General features: G+C 43.1%; 1 long non-coding RNA gene across 1 annotated transcript; it reads left to right on the top strand.

Annotated features, from left to right (window-relative positions):
* Positions 1-289: 289 nt before the first annotated feature.
* On the top strand, positions 290-1,172 carry LOC124285585. Its single transcript, XR_006900843.1, has 2 exons — positions 290-585; positions 980-1,172. It is a non-coding gene; the product is annotated as an uncharacterized LOC124285585 (long non-coding RNA).
* The last annotated feature ends 13,357 nt before the right edge of the window (positions 1,173-14,529 follow it).

Below are 14,529 nucleotides of genomic sequence, written 5' to 3'. Positions count from 1 at the left end.
ATATTACATAAAGTCAAACCGTTAAAGGTCCGCAAATTGTAGTTCACGGGGTTTCTGGCGCCACATTTTACATCGGGAATCATGGAGGCTGCACTGCGATCAGCGTTTACTTCTGAGAGGTAAATATAACAATTTCACTATGTAATAAATTCACTATGCAATATAAACTCTTGACGTGCTTTATAGCAAATATATGGTTGACAGATCAATGTCTATTTCTTTCTTTCATAGTCTCAATTGCCCTGTTGGACTGGAACACATCGTGTTCCACATAGGGAAAAAGCGGAAGGATGTGTATCGAGCATTGTATGGTGCGCTTGTGGTAAGTATGTTAAACCATAAATAATTTCAGTTTCATCATTGTCGTTTTCATGTAGTACTTTTCATTCACTGATTTGTAAGACAAGAAACTGCAAAAAGTTATTCAGACACTGTAAACAGTTGGTTTTTTTATCTGTGTTGTATGGAGAGAAGCTGGCACACCGGGAAACGACCTTGGTCTATCCGACTGCTGTGCGGGAGGCAGTGAGGGGTCGTTTCCCGGAGGAAACTCCAGGAAAATACGATGACCAATACCTTACCAAGGTAAGTATGTATACATTTGCGTCTGCGCATGTAATCCATGTATGATATTGACATTGTTCAATAACTTAATTGATGTTTGATCTCTTTATTCGTGCGGGGGTGTGGGGTAACCTAATGGTTAAAGCGTTGGCTCGTCATGGGCACGATGTATGAAGCCCATTTCTGGTGTCCCCCGCCGTGATGTTGCTGGAATATTGCTAAAAGCGGCGTAAAACCACACTCAGTCAGTCTTTATTCGTACACGATATGTATAACACTGATTCACACAAAAATAACTTTATTTCTCACCTTATAAATAAAGGTCACACATCGGTACAATGTACTGTGTGAAGAAATAGGTACCAACAAATTCACTAACAAATGAATGGTTATATGTGAATGATTCTATTTGCAGGGTCGCCATGTCACATTGGCAGAGATAGCATCATTGAAATTGAGGGTCCCCAAAACCTGTGCCAAGTGTAGGGCAACAAGACCAGCCAAACCAGAAAGAACCAGATCTTCATCTGCCCCATACTGAGGATACTTGTGTTGAAGAACACTTTTTCTTACTACATACATTGTATTAAACTCAATTTCACAAAGAATGTGTTACTCAGTTACTAACTTTGCATTATGCAAACTAAATTAGAACAGAAAAACATTATTGATTACCGTGTATGACGTATCAGAACAGTTAAAAGTGTAACGAAATACAACATTGTTCAGTAGTGTCAACATTCACTATTGACTCGAGCCCATGTCTGAAACGAAAAATTGTTACTTTCAGCACTGAGTTATTACTGAGCGCAGTCATGACACACAAACCGTCCATGTTGTGGACATGTTGGTTTCATGCACTTGGTGCAGCATGTTTTCACCTTCCTATCACTGCTTCTGGGACAAGAATGACAGCGTCTTTTCTTTGCCGGTAGACTTGCTTCACTGCTTGTTGTACGTACTTCCAGCTGTGTACCCAGCATTTGCAAAGTCACATCGAAGTTGCTCCGGGTGTTTGATGCCATCCGCCTTTGAATGTTTGGTCCTGTTAGTGCCTCGCCCAGTTCAAAAGGAAATGTCGGCGCCTTGTTCTCTGTTTGTTCTGCCACAGTGGATTCTTTCCCAGCCAGATGATATAGGCAGCAATGGCAGCTATGTCGACCATATTCATGAAATACACAACAGGCCCATCTGTTGGTTTTCTCTTGACACTATATCGGTGTGCAAGCTGGTATAGGGAATCCACACCACTTTTGTTTCATTGTAGAACAGAATCATTTCAGGCTTGTGATTCTTGTCGACAATGACATCAGGAGAGCTATGCATGGTTGAGAGCAAAATGACAGCTTTGGACTTCTTTGGTACATACGACACCATAGTTGCAGTTTCCGAAAAGCCGAAAATGGATGATTCCACTTCTCGTGCACGCTTTTGGTAGAAATTCAGCTGGAACAAATGTTCTGTTTGAACGCACCGTTCAAACAAGAGTAAGTTGATCCTTCTGAAGGTTCAGAGCCAGATTCGGAGAAGTAAAATAGTTGTCCATTGTAATATTTCTTCCAGAACGGGCATAAGGTCGTGCCAGATCCATGACGACCTTTTCTCCAAGACCAACTTGCACTCTACGTGCCTCCTTTCCAATATAGGGGTACGCCTTCAGTGGGTAGAACGTTTTGGCATCAACGATCCAAAATATTTTGACTCCATATTTGTCTGGCTTTGAGGAAATATATTGCTTGAAGCCGCATCTTCCCCTAAAGGGCACCAATTGTTCATCTACTGTGAGATACGCACCTGGAGAATAAAAGCGTTGAGGTCGTGAATTGAATGCATCAAACACTTTACGAATCGGAGCCATTTTATCACGTTCTTGTCTCTGGGATCGTTCGGCTTTGTCATCAAATCTGAGATACGTCATCAGGTGTTGAAACCGCTTCCTGGACATGGTTGACCGTACTTGTGATAATCCATATTTGGTGCTCCACAGCATCTCTGTACTCTGATTGTTGTTGTGGCTAACACCGCGATAATCCATATCCCAATCAGTGCTGTGACTTCAATACCATCTGTTTGCTTCCACTGTGTGCCAAGCTTAGTTTCAGCGAACTGATTTGTCCATTTGACAACATCGTCAACAATTTCAGGACAGACATACAAACTGAAGGCTTCCATTGGATTTTGAAAATCTCCATTGACATTGGTGACCTTTCCATTCAGCTGGCGAATAATATTTCTCTCAGGCGTTCCAGCTAATGACATTGGGTGCTTGAACCACTGTGTTCCATCACGGCTGCAATAACTGTCAGGAGCTTGTCTTCGCACATCAGTCTCATTGTCTGAGCTGGAAGTACTCTCAATCTCTAAGTCACAGTCAGAATCTTGAAAGGGTTCAATGAATCCGATTGCCTTGAGCAATTCTGAATGCTGGTCAAAGATTTGTCAGTGGGGTCTGCACGGAACCCATCAGTCCCCAGTAGGGTATGTGCAATAACACATCTGATACTTTATAATGGAAATTGTTTCTGAATCTTAAACCTGATTTTAAGAAAGAAAAATGGTTAATTGAAGAATACCTAATGTCCCATTAAGATATTTTACCACTGACTGATTCTATCACAATATTTATAGTCTTGGGGTCCGTATGGACCCCGCTTCATCGGACTAGGGTTAATATGCTATCACTTGGCAACATACATTAACAAATTGTATTCCAGGAGTACATGCCACCAGTATTTTTCGTAAACATGCAAATTAAATACAGATCAATAAACCCATTGTCACTTATTCATGACATTGGTGGTTATGAAAAAACATATAAACAAAATTATAAGCGTACAATCGCAAATCGAAAGTGCAATATTGTGTACTTCGGTTTACTTCAAGAAACTTGGTGTTTACTTCCAAGCAACGCCAGCCGGGCTGGGTGTGAACTCAAGTGTAACATGTCATGTGTTCAAGTATCATACCTGCCTGACAGGGTTAGGTCTACTAATGCGTACAGTGAATAATGCCTACAGGGAATAATAGCTACAACGTTTGCAGTGACAGCGATACGCTTACCTGCACACAAGTAGATTGTTCCACTTAGTGTGCACTATTGCCTACAAAGAGATTAGGGGAGGCCAGCAAGGAGAGTAAAGAGTAAAATCAAGAGTATTAAATCGTTAGCTAGCTTATGTTTTGATAATTCCATACGCATTTAGTTCTCACACGAGAAGGAAATTGAAGAGTAAAGTAATTAATAGAGAGATTATTAAAGGGAGAAGGAAATGTATTGCTTTAAAATGCTTGTGATACAAAACCCAACCAGAGCGACGGACTTGTTGCCACACGCCTACAACGACGCACTGCGACTATTGACACCTAGTGCATCGCGACATGGCGATCTCAATATCAAAATGGGTCCTGTCCCAAGATCAAAATGGCAGGAAGTGGGTTTAGGTTACAACACCAAGTGCAACCCCGGCAGAGAAAAACTACTGTGTTACGCGCCGAGCTCCTAGCTGTGGTTACAGCATGTCGGTACTGGCATCCCTATGTCTTTGGCAGGCCAGTGACTGTGAGAACAAACACCTCTGCTGTATTCTGGGACAAGAGAATAAAGCGACCAGTGAACCAAATGGCCCGTTGGCTTAAAGAACTTGGTAATTATGATTCACCGGCCTGGCAGGAAACATTAGAATGCTGATGCTTTGAGCCGTCGTCCCTGTGAGCAATGCCCACAAGGTAGGAGAGTGGACGGACCGTGCAGTGTAGAGGTTCCTGACATCAAGGCTTTCTGTTCTGCTATCACCAGATCCCAATCTGCAAAACAAAATGATATGGGTTTCAGTTGTGAAGAGACGAGAGAGTTGCAGCTCCATGACCCAGATATAAGCCCAATGTTGCATAGGAGCTAGACAACAAGCTTCTCAATGGGAGGCGGGCAGTTTCTGCACTGGTCTGAAGCATGCAAAGCCCTATGGGGTCCAGTTCCACCGTTAGACAAGGTGTGTTGCATAGGAGATGGGAGAGCAATGATAGAAAAGGAGTGGCGATGGCAAATGGTTATACCCACCCATCAGGCGTAGAGCAATCCTTGAAAGTTGTCATAACTCACCTTCAGGAGGGCATCTTGGCATCCTGAAGATATTCGCCAAAGCTTTGCCTTCCCAAATATTGAAGCAAAGACAGTGGCCAAAAAAATTGTTGAGGAGTGGGTGTGTCGTTATGGTACTCCCAAATTCATACAAAGTGATCAACGTAGGCGGTATGAAGACAATTTGTTCCAGGAACTATGCAAATTGTTGGAAGTGGTGAAAACAAGAACCACATCTTTCCGACCTCAGGCAAATGGCCAGGTCGAGCGTTTCAATCGTACCCTAGCTGCCATAATAATGACCAAGTAAGCTGCCGTTACACTTCGCAACTATCTCCGGATCTGTGGATCTCTCTGGAACTATCTGTGGATCTCTCTGGAATTATCTCTGGATCTCTGACCTTTTGACCCGTTGAGAAAATGTTAAAATGTAACGGAAAAATGGTAAGGATACACAAAGAAAACCCTTTTGTTACGTTGAGGTTGACCTTTACCTTCACTTTTGACGTTGACCTTGACCTTCACCCCGACCTTGACCTTTGACCCTGTTGAGAAAATGTTAAAAATGTAACGGAAAAACGAACTTTTTTGTTACGTTGACGTTGACCTTGACCTTCACTTTCGACGTTGACCTTGACCTTCACTTTTGACGTTGACCTTGACCTTCACCCCGACCTTGACCTTTGACCCTGTTGAGAAAATGTTAAAAATGTAACAGAAAAACGCAACCTTTTGTTACGTTGACGTTGACCTTGACCTTCACTTTTGACGTTGACCTTGACCTTCACCCCGACCTTGACCTTTGACCCTGTTGAGAAAATGTTAAAATGTAACGGAAAAATGGTAAGGGATACGCAAAGAAAACCCTTTTGTTACGTTGACGTCGACCTTGACCTTCACTTTGACGTTGACCTTGACCCTTGACCTTGACTTTTGATGTTGACCTTCACCCCGACCTTGACCTTTGAGAAAATGTTAAAAATGTAACGGAAAACGAACCTTTTGTTACGTTGACGTTGACCTTGACCTTCTTTTGACTTTGACGTTGACGTTGACCTTCACTTTTTGACGTTGACCTTGACCTTCACCCCGACCTTGACCTTTGACCCTGTTGAGAAAATGTTAAAAATGTAACGGAAAAACGAACTTTTTTGTTACGTTGACGTTGACCTTGACCTTCACTTTTGACGTTGACCTTGACCTTCACTTTTGACGTTGACCTTGACCTTCACCCCGACCTTGACCTTTGACACTGTTGAGAAAATGTTAAAATGTTAAAATGTAACGGAAAAATGAACCTTTTGTTACGCTGACGTTGACCTTCACTTTTTGACGTTGACCTTGACCTTCACCTTCACTTTTGACGTTGACCTTGACCTTCACCCCGACCTTGACCTTTGACCCTGTTGAGAAAATGTTAAAAATGTAACGGAAAAACGAACCTTTTTGTTACGTTGACGTTGACCTTGACCTTCACTTTTGACGTTGACCTTGACCTTCACCCCGACCTTGACCTTTGACCGTGACGTTGAGAAAAAAATGTTAAAAAATGTAACGGAAAAAAGAACCTTTTGTGACGTTGACGTTTGACCTTCACTTTTGACGTTGACCTTGACCTTCACCCCGACCTTGACCTTTGACCGTGTTGAGAAAATGTTAAAATGTAACGGGAAAAATGGTAAGGATACGCAAAGAAAACCCTTTTTGTTACGTTGACGTCGACCTTGACCTTCACTTTTGACGTTGACCTTGACCTTCACCCCGACCTTGACCTTTGACCCTGTTGAGAAAATGTTAAAAATGTAACGGAAAAACGAACCTTTTTGTTACGTTGACGTTGACCTTGACCTTCACTTTTGACGTTGACCTTGACCTTCACCCCGACCTTGACCTTTGACCCTGTTGAGAAAATGTTAAAAATGTAACGGAAAAATGGTAAGGATACGCAAAGAAAACCCTTTTTGTTACGTTGAGGTTGACCTTGACCTTCACTTTTGACGTTGACCTTGACCTTCACCCCGACCTTGACCTTTGACCCTGTTGAGAAAATGTTAAAAATGTAACGGAAAAACGAACCTTTTTGTTACGTTGACGTTGACCTTGACCTTCACTTTTGACGTTGACCTTGACCTTCACCCCGACCTTGACCTTTGACACTGTTGAGAAAATGTTAAAAATGTAACGGAAAAATGAACCTTTTTGTTACGTTGACGTTGACCTTCACTTTTGACGTTGACCTTGACCTTCACCCCGACCTTGACCTTTGACCGTGTTGAGAAAATGTTAAAAATGTAACGGGAAAAATGGTAAGGATACGCAAAGAAAACCCTTTTTGTTACGTTGACGTCGACCTTGACCTTCACTTTTGACGTTGACCTTGACCTTCACCCCGACCTTGACCTTTGACCCTGTTGAGAAAATGTTAAAAATGTAACGGAAAAACGAACCTTTTTGTTACGTTGACGTTGACCTTGACCTTCACTTTTGACGTTGACCTTGACCTTCACTTTTGACGTTGACCTTGACCTTCACCCCGACCTTGACCTTTGACACTGTTGAGAAAATGTTAAAAATGTAACGGAAAAATGGTAAGGATACGCAAAGAAAACCCTTTTGTTACGTTGACGTTGACCTTGACCTTCACTTTTGACGTTGACCTTCACCCCGACCTTGACCTTTGACCCTGTTGAGAAAATGTTAAAAATGTAACGGAAAAACGAACCTTTTTGTTACGTTGACGTTGACCTTGACCTTCACTTTTGACGTTGACCTTGACCTTCACCCCGACCTTGACCTTTGACACTGTTGAGAAAATGTTAAAAATGTAACGGAAAAAGGAACCTTTTGTGTTGACGTTGACGTTGACCTTCACTTTTGACGTTGACCTTGACCTTCACCCCGACCTTGACCTTTGACCGTGTTGAGAAAATGTTAAAATGTAACGGGAAAAATGGTAAGGATACGCAAAGAAAACCCTTTTGTTACGTTGACGTCGACCTTGACCTTCACTTTGACGTTGACCTTGACCTTCACCCCGACCTTGACCTTTGACCCTGTTGAGAAAATGTTAAAATGTAACGGAAAACGAACCTTTTTGTTACGTTGACCTTGACCTTCACTTTTTGACGTTGACCTTGACCTTCACCCCGACCTTGACCTTTGACCCTGTTGAGAAAAATGTTAAAATGTAACGGAAAAATGGTAAGGATTCGCAAAGAAAACCCTTTTGTTACGTTGACGTTGACGACCTGACCTTGACCTTCCTTCCCCCGACCTTGACCTTTGACCCTGTTGAGAAAATGTTAAAAATGTAACGGAAAACGAACCTTTTGTTACGTTGACGTTGACCTTGACCTTCACTTTCGACGTTGACCTTGACCTTCACTTTTGACGTTGACCTTGACCCCGACCTTGACCTTTGACCCTGTTGAGAAAATGTTAAAAATGTAACGGAAAAATGAACCTTTTTGTTACGTTGACGTTGACCTTCACTTTTGACGTTGACCTTGACCTTCACCTCGACCTTGACCTTTGACCCTGTTGAGAAAATGTTAAAAATGTAACGGAAAAACGAACCTTTTTGTTACGTTGACGTTGACCTTGACCTTCACTTTTGACGTTGACCTTGACCTTCACTTTTGACGTTGACCTTGACCTTCACCCCGACCTTGACCTTTGACCCTGTTGAGAAAATGTTAAAAATGTAACGGAAAAATGGTAAGGATACGCAAAGAAAACCCTTTTTGTTACGTTGACGTTGACCTTGACCTTCACTTTTGACGTTGACCTTGACCTTCACCCCGACCTTGACCTTTGACCCTGTTGAGAAAATGTTAAAATGTAACGGAAAAATGGTAAGGATACGCAAAGAAAACCCTTTTTTTACGTTGACGTTGACGTTGACCTTCACTTTTGACGTTGACCTTGACCTTCACCCCGACCTTGACCTTTGACCCTGTTGAGAAAATGTTAAAAATGTAACGGAAAAACGAACCTTTTTGTTACGTTGACGTTGACCTTGACCTTCACTTTCGACGTTGACCTTGACCTTCACTTTTGACGTTGACCTTGACCCTCACCCCGACCTTGACCTTTGACCCTGTTGAGAAAATGTTAAAATGTAACGGAAAAACGAACTTTTTTGTTACGTTGACGTTGACCTTGACCTTCACTTTTGACGTTGACCTTGACCTTCACTTTTGACGTTGACCTTGACCTTCACCCCGACCTTGACCTTTGACCCTGTTGAGAAAATGTTAAAAATGTAACGGAAAAACGAACCTTTTTGTTACGTTGACGTTGACGTTGACCTTCACTTTTGACGTTGACCTTGACCTTCACCCCGACCTTGACCTTTGACCGTGTTGAGAAAATGTTAAAAATGTAACGGGAAAAATGGTAAGGATACGCAAAGAAAACCCTTTTTGTTACGTTGACGTCGACCTTGACCTTCACTTTTGACGTTGACCTTGACCTTCACCCCGACCTTGACCTTTGACACTGTTGAGAAAATGTTAAAAATGTAACGGAAAAACGAACCTTTTTGTTACGTTGACGTTGACGTTGACCTTCACTTTTGACGTTGACCTTGACCTTCACCCCGACCTTGACCTTTGACCGTGTTGAGAAAATGTTAAAAATGTAACGGGAAAAATGGTAAGGATACGCAAAGAAAACCCTTTTTGTTACGTTGACGTCGACCTTGACCTTCACTTTTGACGTTGACCTTGACCTTCACCCCGACCTTGACCTTTGACCCTGTTGAGAAAATGTTAAAAATGTAACGGAAAAACGAACCTTTTTGTTACGTTGACGTTGACCTTGACCTTCACTTTCGACGTTGACCTTGACCTTCACTTTGACGTTGACCTTGACCTTCACCTTCACCCCGACCTTGACCTTTGACCCTGTTGAGAAAATGTTAAAAATGTAACGGAAAAAGGAACCTTTTTGTTACGTTGACGTTGACCTTGACCTTCACTTTTGACGTTGACCTTGACCTTCACCCCGACCTTGACCTTTGACCCTGTTGAGAAAATGTTAAAATGTAACGGAAAAACGAACCTTTTTGTTACGTTGACGTTGACCTTGACCTTCACTTTTGACGTTGACCTTGACCTTCACCCCGACCTTGACCTTTGACACTGTTGAGAATGTTTAAAAATGTTAAAAATGTAACGGAAAAATGAACCTTTTGTGACGTTGACGTTGACCTTCACTTTTGACGTTGACCTTGACCTTCACCCCGACCTTGACCTTTGACCCTGTTGAGAAAATGTTAAAATGTAACGGAAAAATGGTAAGGATACGCAAAGAAAACCCTTTTTGTTACGTTGACGTCGACCTTGACCTTCACTTTTGACGTTGACCTTGACCTTCACCCCGACCTTGACCTTTGACCCTGTTGAGAAAATGTTAAAAATGTAACGGAAAAACGAACCTTTTTGTTACGTTGACGTTGACGTTGACCTTGACCTTCACTTTCGACGTTGACCTTGACCTTCACTTTTGACGTTGACCTTGACCTTCACCCCGACCTTGACCTTTGACCCTGTTGAGAAAATGTTAAAATGTAACGGAAAAACGAACCTTTTTGTTACGTTGACGTTGACCTTGACCTTCACTTTTGACGTTGACCTTGACCTTCACCCCGACCTTGACCTTTGACCCTGTTGAGAAAATGTTAAAAATGTAACGGAAAAATGAACCTTTTTGTTACGTTGACGTTGACCTTCACTTTTGACGTTGACCTTGACCCCGACCTTGACCTTTGACCGTGTTGAGAAAATGTTAAAAATGTAACGGGAAAAATGGTAAGGATACGCAAAGAAAACCCTTTTTGTTACGTTGACGTCGACCTTGACCTTCACTTTTGACGTTGACCTTGACCTTCACCCCGACCTTGACCTTTGACCCTGTTGAGAAAATGTTAAAAATGTAACGGAAAAACGAACCTTTTTGTTACGTTGACGTTGACCTTGACCTTCACTTTTGACGTTGACCTTGACCTTCACCCCGACCTTGACCTTTGACCGTGTTGAGAAAATGTTAAAAATGTAACGGGAAAAATGGTAAGGATACGCAAAGAAAACCCTTTTTGTTACGTTGACGTCGACCTTGACCTTCACTTTTGACGTTGACCTTGACCTTCACCCCGACCTTGACCTTTGACCCTGTTGAGAAAATGTTAAAAATGTAACGGAAAAACGAACCTTTTTGTTACGTTGACGGTTGACCTTGACCTTCACTTTTGACGTTGACCTTGACCTTCACTTTGACGTTGACCTTGACCTTCACCCCGACCTTGACCTTTGACACTGTTGAGAAAATGTTAAAAATGTAACGGAAAAATGAACCTTTTTGTTACGTTGACGTTGACCTTCACTTTTGACGTTGACCTTGACCTTCACCCCGACCTTGACCTTTGACCGTGTTGAGAAAATGTTAAAAATGTAACGGAAAAATGGTAAGGATACGCAAAGAAAACCCTTTTTGTTACGTTGACGTCGACCTTGACCTTCACTTTTGACGTTGACCTTGACCTTCACCCCGACCTTGACCTTTGACCCTGTTGAGAAAATGTTAAAAATGTAACGGAAAAATGGTAAGGATACGCAAAGAAAACCCTTTTTGTTACGTTGACGTCGACCTTGACCTTCACTTTTGACGTTGACCTTGACCTTCACCCCGACCTTGACCTTTGACCGTGTTGAGAAAATGTTAAAAATGTAACGGAAAAACGAACCTTTTTGTTACGTTGACGTTGACCTTGACCTTCACTTTTGACGTTAACCTTGACGACCTTCCCCGACCTTTGACCTTCCCTGTTGAGAAAATGTTAAAAATGTAACGGAAAAAATGGTAAGGATACCAAAGAAAACCCTCTTTTACGTTGACCGTTGACCTTCACTTTTGACGTTGACCTTGACCTTCACCCCGACCTTGACCTTTGACCCTGTTGAGAAAATGTTAAAAATGTAACGGAAAAACGGACCTTTTTGTTACGTTGACGTTGACCTTGACCTTGACTTTTGACGTTGACCTTGACCTTCACCCCGACCTTGACCTTTGACACTGTTGAGAAAATGTTAAAAATGTAACGGAAAAATGGTAAGGATACGCAAAGAAAACCCTTTTTGTTACGTTGACGTCGACCTTGACCTTCACTTTTGACGTTGACCTTGACCATGACCTTTGACCCTGTTGAGAAAATGGTAAGGATTGTAATGGAAAAATGGTAAGGATACGCAAAGAAAAATTCTATTTTTTTCCACTTTGACCTTCACTTTTGACGTTGACGTTGACCTTGACCTTTGACCCTGTTGAAAAAAAATGGTAAAGATTGTAATCGAGAAATGGTAAGGATATTCAAAGAAACACCTTTTTTTCACTTTTGACGTTGACCTTGACCCTGTCTGCGTGTGTCTGTCTGTGTCTGCATGTGTCTGTCTGCATCTGCGTGTGTCTGCCTGTGTGTTTGTGTCGGCATGTGTCTGTGTCTGCATGTCTGTGTCTGTTTGCGTCTGCGTGTCTGTCTGTGTCTGCGTGTGTCAGTTGTGTCTGTCTTTGTCTGCGTGTGTCTGTCTTTGTCTGCGTGCAGTCTGTCTGTGTCTGTCTGTGTCTGTGTCATGTGTCTGTGTCTGCATGCTGTGTGTTCCGCTGTGTCTGTGTTTGTGTGTGTCTGCGTGTTTCTGCCTGTGTCTGCCTCGCGCCTGCGTGTCTGCCTTCTTTGTCAGCGTGTCTGTCTGTGTCTGGGTGTGTCTCTGCTTCTGCGTCATGCGTGTGTCTGTCTCATGCGTGTCTGTTTGTGTCCACGCAGTCTGTCTGCATCTGTGTGTCTACATGTGTGTCTGTGTCGGCTGCGTGTCTGTCTGTGTCTGCTAATGTCTGTCTGTGTCTGCGCGTGTCAGTTGTGTCGGCGCGGTGTGTGTTGTCTGTTTGTCTTCGTGTGTCTGCGTGTCTCATGTTCTGTGTTTGTGTGTGTCTGTCTGTGTCTGTGTTCGTGTGTCAGCCCAACGACCTTCTGACAGTTCTGTCTGATGAAAAAGGTTATTCGAGTGTCTGTCTGTGTTTGGGTGTATAAACGACCTTGACCCTGTAGATGAAAAAAGGTTATTCAAAATATCCCCATCAATATGTCCCTCATGTCCTGTGTGTCTGTGTCTGCGTGTGTCAGTTGTGTCTGCGGTGTCTGTCTGTGTCTGTGTCTGCATGTGTCTATCTCCGCATGTCTGCATGTGTCTGCCTGTGTTTGTTTGTGACTGCGTGTGTGTCTGCCTGTGTGTGTTTGTGCCTGTGTCTGTCTGTGTCGTTTCTCTGCGTGTGTCTGTCTGTGTCTGTGTGTACATGTTTCTGCCTGTGTCTGTCTGCGTCTCTGCCTTTGTCTCTGTGTTGTGTGTCTTTGTGTGTCTGCATGTATGTTTGTGTCTTCGTGTGTCTGTCTGTGTCAGTGTTTGTCTGCATGTGTCTGCCTGTCTGCCTGCGCCTGAGTGTCTGCCTTTGTCTGGCGCGTCTGTGTTTGTCTGCGTGTGTCTGTCTGCATCTGCGCGGTCTGCCTTTGTCTGCGCGCGGCGTCTGTCTGTGTCTGCGTCTGTCTCTGCGGCCTCATGCGGTGTCTGTCTGGCGCGTGTGTCTGTCTGTGTCTACGCAGTGTCTGTCTGCATCTGCATGTGTCTGCCTGTGTGTCTGTGTCGGCGTGTGTCTGTTTGCGTCTTCGTGTGTCTGTCTGTGTCTGCATGTGTCTGTGTCTGCATGTGTCTGTGTCTGCATGTGTCTGTGTCTCTGCGTGTGTTTGTGTCTGCATGTGTCTGTCTGTTTGCGTGTGTCTGTCTGTGTCTGCGTGTCAGTTGTGTCTGCCTGTGTCTGTCTGTGTCTGTGTCTCTGCATGTCTGCATGTGTCTGCCTGTGTGTGTTTGTGTCTGCGTGTGTGTGTGTCTGCCTGTGTTTGTGCTGTGTCTGGGTGTGTCTGCGTGTGTCTGTCTGAGTTTGGGTGTGTCTGTGTCTGTCAGTCAATGACCTTGACCCTGTAGATGAAAAGGTTATTCGATAAATATAAAACAAGAAGACAAAGTCATCAATATCCCCCTCAATGGCAAAATACTCTTCATGATTATGTCTACGAGTTATGATTGTGTCAAATATTTAGGTGTGTATATAGAAAAGTGGAAGGAGAGTATTGAAAGGTTTTTAAAGTTCTGCTCCCGAAAAGGGCACTACCACCAATTTCAGGCTAAGTCGAACTTGTTGCCATGGAAACACCAAAACTGTTTTATTCAGAATTCCAAAACTACCAAAAGGCACCAGTACTCCACCAGATCTATCTATGTGCCAAGTTTGGTGAAGAAATATTGAACAGTTTTAGAGTTCTGCTCGGGAAAAGAATAATGTGCACGCACGGACGCACGCACGCATGGACGGAGTCCATGTTAATACCCCCCCACAAAACGCGTTGCGGGGGATAATATGGTAAGGAGGTGGACCGAAACACCCAAAATAGCTAACTCTATTGCTTGACCTTGACCCAGTTGAAGTTTCTATTCTGTGAAGAGAAAATATGACGAGGCATAAAGGAACACCTAAAATGGCTCACTCTATCATAGTGAACAGTTTTAGAGTTCAGCTCCGGAAAAGAGCACAACCACCAATTTCAGGCTAAGTCAAAACTTGTTGCCACGGAAACGCCAAAAATATATTATTCAGAATTCCAAAACTACCAAACGGCACCAGTACACCACCAGATCTATCTATGTGCCAAGTTTGGTGAAGAAATAGTGAACGGTATTAGAGTTCAGCTCCGGAAAAGTGCACTACCACCAATTTCAGGCTAAGTCAAACATATTGCCATGGAAATGCCAAAAATGCTTTATTCAGAATTCCAAAACTACCAA

Source organism: Haliotis rubra, unplaced genomic scaffold (genome assembly GCF_003918875.1).
Source record: "Haliotis rubra isolate DU_JTF1 unplaced genomic scaffold, ASM391887v1 Scf363, whole genome shotgun sequence".
Classification (NCBI taxonomy): Eukaryota; Metazoa; Mollusca; class Gastropoda; order Lepetellida; family Haliotidae; genus Haliotis; species Haliotis rubra.
This window is presented reverse-complemented; position numbering and strand designations above follow the sequence as displayed.